At 45.6% G+C, this 6,452-nt stretch overlaps 2 pseudogenes; one reads left to right on the top strand and one right to left on the bottom strand.

Moving 5' to 3' along the window:
• The first annotated feature begins 65 nt into the window (after positions 1-65).
• On the top strand, positions 66-3,377 carry LOC129831863 (phospholipid scramblase 2-like; annotated as a pseudogene).
• Positions 3,378-3,472: 95 nt separating this feature from the next.
• Positions 3,473-5,858, bottom strand: LOC129831862 (phospholipid scramblase 2-like; annotated as a pseudogene).
• Between the last annotated feature and the right edge of the window lie 594 nt (positions 5,859-6,452).

Genomic DNA, 6,452 nt, shown 5'->3' on the forward strand with positions numbered 1-6,452 from the left:
ACTACCCCATTTGCACATGTATTATTAGTGAGTGCCTTGCCATTGAATTCAAGGATGAGAAATATGTTCCTGTTTGTTATAAATCGAGGTAGAAAGCCATTAGATATCACATTGTGTGATAGAATGCCAGACCTAACGTTATCTCTCATGAGAAGTACCCTGAGGACAATGCCTAGTAATTCCATATGTAGCCTAGTTCATCACCAGGGGTCTCTAGACTCTTTTTTTATAACATTAAGTTACAGTATTAAGTGTGAGACTGGCTATGCCAAAACCCTTGTTCACAAAGTGAACTGCAGTATGTATTCAGACAGCAGTGATTTGCTGACATGGCTACGCTAGTTGTCATAGTAACAATGTGTGTGCACGTGGTGTAGGCTGATTGACAGACATGCTTTATATACTCATTTTCTGGATGTAGAGTTCAACAGAGTTCAAGTGAAGGTCAAGAAAATCATAGAGAAAGCAGACTGTATTGCAATCATCTCTGATGGGTGGTAGAATGTTCGTGGGCAAGGAATAATTAACTACATCATCTCCACCCCTCAACCAGTATTCTACAAGAGTACAGACACAAGGGACAACAGACACACCGGTCACTACATTGCAAATGAGCTGAAGGCAGTCATCAATGACCTTGGACCACAGAAGATATTTGTACTTGTGACAGACAATGCTGCGAACATGAAGGCTGCTTGGTCTAAAGTGGAGGAGACCTACCCTCACATTACACCCATTGCTATGCTGCTCATGCATTGAATCTGCTCCTCAAGGACATCATGGCACTGAAAACAATGGATACACTCTACAAGAGAACCAAGGAAATGGTTAGGTATGTGAAGGGTCATCAAGTTATAGCAGAAATCTACCTCACCAAGCAAAGTGAGAAGAATAAGAGCAGCACATTGAAGCTGCCCAGCAACACCCGTTGGGGTGGTGTTGTCATCATGTTTGACAGTCTCCAAGAAATGGCCACATCACAGTCTGCCGATATGGACAGCCCCATCAAGAGGATCCTCCTGGATGATGTATTTTGGGAGAGAGTGGTAAAGCAGCCTGAAACTCCTGAGTAGACATTGCACGGATTGAAGGAGACAATGGCATCCAATGCCAATACATGGAAGCCTGAGAGGAAGTCAACCTAAGCTTTAGTTTCTAGACTATCATTTTACAGATATGTTGAAAACGTTTTTGGGAGATGCGATGGATCATTGGGGATCATTCAATAATCCCTTTCTTTTGTTGTTCAGTGAAATCATCCCATGGGAATAGTCAACTAATTTAATTAAAGGTTAAAAAAATTCAAGTACATTTTTGTTTCTATTGGAAGGATTTAATAATTTGCAATTATGTCTACTTATGACAAGGTAAAATGTTTATGTTTCTGTCTCCATATGATATGGTAAACATATCCAATGCAAAAAAACACACCCAGAGAGACACTCCGAAACCAAAATGGACTTCCCTTATCCTGTGGAAAGAGAACGTGAAAAGTGTCAGCCATAGACACGTGCTTGCAGCGTGCATTCGTAGAGGGAACAAAAATCAAGACTTCGGACGCACTTGTGTTGGAGCGCACCAAAGCACCTTTCTACACCCACACAGCCTACGGAAGTGAAGAGTATCTGGTCACAGGTCAGTAGATCGTTAAACTGATACGTCAGTCATTCAGCCTATTCATTTTCATCAGGAAACTACTCGAAATGTAGCTATGTGTTAAAACATCTATCTGTGCATGTTGACGGGAGAATGTACAGACAGCTAGTGAGGTTGCTAAGGAAACGCATCCAGAGCTCTTGAAAAAAATCCTTGCTCTAGGCTAGGTTGGAGATAGTAAACATTATTTTAGCCTTTCTGTGTCTGTCATCCTCATCAGAACACTTCGGGACAAACAGGTATGTTAATTTTCTTTTGCTACTGCAAAAAAAGAGAGTTTGTAACACACTGAATCATGAATACAGTGTTTTATAAACCCATTGCCCATGTGAGCTGGGCATCCTGAAGATACAAGAAACTAATAATCAATTAAATAAATACAAAGCTCGTAGGCTTATGCCTACACAAGTTAGCTGGTCTAGTTAGGCATGCTCTGCTACACTTGATTAGGCCTACTTACCTTTTTTTTTTAAATGAAGGATTATTCTAAATTCTCTCTTAAAGCAGTAGGCTATATATATACCTAAACTATTAGTTTTGTATTTCTCTTAGGCTACCTGCTGATTTAGAAAATATGGAATTACATTTTTGGTGTGTGTTTGTTAGGTCTTTTCAGAAGTGAAAGTGCATTGTTCCCATGGCCACCCAAGGTCTTGGATTGATTGGCACTGGCTTAAGACAGGCGATCATGAACGAGGCCATGACATTGGTGCCACATGGCCATAATACTTCCCACCCAGCATACACAAGCCCCTGAGTCCCTCTACCCCGCACCCATGACCCCAGTAGTCCCTCTACCCCCAGGCCTCTAGCCCGCACCCATGAGCACAGTAGTCCCTCTACCCCCAGGCCTCTACCCCACACCAATGAGCCCCATAGTCCCTCTACCCCCAGGCCTCTACCCTGCACCCATGAACCCAGTAGTCCCTCTACCCCCAGGCCTCTACCCCGCACCCATGAGCCCCAGAGTCCCTCGACCCCCAGGGTTTGTACCCCCTAAGGATCCTGTGATGATGCCTGCCCCTCTCAGACCACAAGCCTGCCCTCCAGGACTGGAAAACCTGACTCAGATCAACCAGCTCCTCATCCATCAGAAAGTTAATCTGGCTGAAGTGGTTCTGGGCTGGGAGGTGAAACATAACTACATTGTAAAGAACAATGTCGGGCAGCAAGTGCTTGCTGTAGCAGAGGAGAACGACTGCTGCACTCTACAGTTCTGCGGCCCCGCAGAACTGTAGACTCCTGCTGCTTCCCCTGCTGTCTGCAAGAGCTGGAGGTGCAGAGTCCCCCTGGTAACCCTATAGGATGTGTGGTGCAGAACTGGCACCCTTTCTACCTTTAACTTACCGTGCAGAACGAAAGGAGAGAACCCCAGTTCAAGATCAAGGGGCCATTATGTGACTGTAGATGCGTACCAGATGTTGTCTTTGAGGTGAAGCCAGTGGATGAGACAACGGCAGTGGGGAAGCTCAGTAAGAAATGGGTTTGATTGCTTCAGGAAGTTGTCACAGATGCAGATAACTTTGCAATTTCCTTCCCCATGGACCTGGAAGTGAAGATGAAGACGCTGTTGCTGGGAGCCTGCTTCCTCATCGACTTCATGTACTTTGAGAAAAATAAATAACGTAATGTCTCAAATGAACCTTTACGCCCACACTTTCTACTCTTAGTGGACTATGATAACTCTTGGATGTGAAATAAATGAATGATCCTCTCCTTAACGCTTTTTTGTATAATTAAAGTTTTTTTTAATGAACTCTATTGTTCTGACATACAATATATCATAAGTGCACCTTCTAAGTAGGCTACAGTAATAAAGCGGATGAACTAAAAAGATAGGTGCATGGCTGTAGACATTAGAATGCACAGTATTTTCATACAATTGACAGCGTGACGACACTAGCGGGTAGGGCGTCATTGTAAATAAGAATTTGATCTTAACTGGCTTGCCTAGTTAAATAAAGGGTAAGTAAAAAATGTTAAATTCTCTGCTCTGTTTGGTGCAAGGTGAAGTCTCAAAGCCGTTGCAGAGTCTAGTGTAGTGAAAATCTACCCTAGGTGTGTGGCAGGGCCTGAGGAGAGGCCACTGTCAAGGACGAGAGCTAAGAGTGGTCTCAGGGTACATAGAGTAGGCTCAGGATCCAAGGTTGATGTACGTACTAAAGACTATATTTGAAACTCATAATTAAAATAACACACTTTCAGTTGACAACTTATGATTTAGCAAACAAAGGACAACAGAACATAGTAACCCACTATCTCCTGGATTTCTTTTCACTGAATAAATGCATCAGGTGATATCCCAGATTATGCCTTTAACATTCTATTAACGTCACATTTCAACATACTTTACGTTGAGCATCAATGGATGGAAGTCCTAAATTCACACTGTTTTTGTTTAATTTCAATCCTAGTGTTGTTCAGTGGGCAGAAAATGTCACCCATAGGGTTAGGAATGTAATCCACCTCTTCTACTTCTCTCAAGGTACATGAAGTCGATTTAGAAGCAGGCTCCCTGCAACACCGCCTTTACCTTCACATCCAGGTCCATAGGGAAGGAGATTCCAAATTTATCTGCATCTGTGAAGACTTCCTGCAGCAATCCAACCCACTGCTTACTGATCTGCCCCACCACCACTGTCTCATCCAGAGACTTCACATCAAAGTTGACATCTGAACAGCAATGACAAACAACATATGGCCCATGGATCTTAAGCTGGGGCTCTCTCCTCTTGTTCTGCACAGTGAGTTTGGGCAGGTAAGGGTGCCACTCCTGCACCACATAGCCTATGGGTCTACCAGGGGGAATCTTCACCTCCAGCTCTTGCAGGCAGCAGCAGTCACACCTCAAAGGCCGTATCAGGGTCATCACTTCCTCTCCCAGGTTGTCCTGGATGTGAAGGGTGAAAGGTCGGTCTCGGCCCAGTACTGTAGAGTGCAGCAGTCGTTCTCCTCTGCTACAGCAAACACTTGCTGCCCGACACTGTTCTTTACAATGTAGTTATGTTTTACCTCCCAGCCCAGAACCACTTCAGCCAGATTAACTTTCTGATGGACGAGGAGCTGATCAATTTAGTCAGGTTTTCCAGTCCTGGAGGGCAGGCTTGTGGTCTGAGAGGGGCAGGCATCATCACAGGATCCTTAGGGGACACAAAGCCTGGGGATAGTGGGACTCTGGGAATCATGGGTGCGGGGTAGAGGCCTGGGGATAGAGGGACTCTGGGAATCATGGGTGCGGGGTAGAGGCCTGGGGGTAGAGGGACTCTGGGAATCATGGGTGCGGGGTAGAGGCCTGGGGATAGAGGGACTCTGGGAATCATGGGTGCGGGGTAGAGGCCTGGGGATAGAGGGACTCTGGGAATCATGGGTGCGGGGTAGAGGCCTGGGGGTAGAGGGACTCTGGGAATCATGGGTGCGGGGTAGAGGCCTGGGGATAGAGGGACTCTGGGAATCATGGGTGCGGGGTAGAGGGACACCGGGGCTTGTGTTTGCTCGGTGGGAAGCATTATTGCACCCCTCGGCCATGATTGCCTGTCCTAAGCCAGCAGGGGCAGGGATCACCACAGGAGCCTGAGGGGTGTAGTCTCGGATCCTCCATCCTCAGGGTCTGGTGGGCAGTATGACACCTTCCTGCAGTGGCTGGCATGGATCCAAGTAGACCTATTAGCTACGCGAACAGCAACACCTGGTACGGTCCAGTCCACCTCTGCTGGTTCCAATGCCTTCGTCTCAGGTCTCACCACCACTCAGTCACCTGGTTGCAGTTTGTGCAGGATCCCCACCAGAGGCTGGGGAAAAGCTGCTTTCACCCTGGGGAAAATAATCTTCAGAACACTGTTTAGAGCAGTACAATAACTTACCATGTCATCGTTGCAGCCCCTCAGGTTCAGCTTGTTCTGTAGGAAAGGGGTCAAAATCTCATGGGGGGCCAACCCAGTAGTTATGTGTGCCCGCCCCCTCATGTACATCAATGCGAGTGGCATTACCGTGACCCAGGGGAGGCCAGTTCCTGCCATGAGTTTCACTATCGTATTGTTCAAACAATTCAAATATGAATTTATATTTTAAATTTTACTTTCCAATTAACTTCTCATTTCCTATCTTTCCCACTTTCTTTGTTACTTTCTATTAACTACATATCTCTTCCTCTCATACCTGACTTTCCATTTTACAATCTCTACTATACTCTACCGCTGTCTTTAATAATGCGTTACTCTACCAGGTAAATCTACCACTCCCCATTTGTGACACATGGTACTGGTACTGGCCAAGCGCAAACTTAGCAAGGTAGGGAAAACAAGAACGTGGCAGAGTTGGCAGCCCAGCCGGGCCCAACCACAGTTTTTGCACATTGTCATATGTACACAGCCTCTTCCACTTCCTCAGCTCGACAGGATCTACAGAAGATCGCAAGTCTGAAATGTCATTGGGGGAGAAGAGATTCATAATAGGATGTGAACCCATCTGCAACACAGGAGAATCAGTAGACACAACTGCTGCTTTGGCTGCCAAATCAGCCATTATGTTGCCCTTGGAGAGTTAGTATGAGCCTAACATTTACATACAGCTATTTCAGAAGGGAGAAGAATAGCTTTCAATAGGTTATCAACAAGTTTCCAGTGAGAAATAGTTTCCCCAGAGGACGTGAGGAACCCACTCTGTTTCCCAATGTAACAAAATCATGTACTACCCTAAATGCATAGCGACTTATCCTTCGCCAGTATACAAGCTCTTGTGATTGCAAAAAGTTCTACAGCCTGCGCTGAGAGATGTAGTGGCAATTTAGCACTTTCAAG

This window comes from Salvelinus fontinalis, chromosome 33 (assembly GCF_029448725.1).
Source record: "Salvelinus fontinalis isolate EN_2023a chromosome 33, ASM2944872v1, whole genome shotgun sequence".
NCBI lineage: Eukaryota > Metazoa > Chordata > Actinopteri > Salmoniformes > Salmonidae > Salvelinus > Salvelinus fontinalis.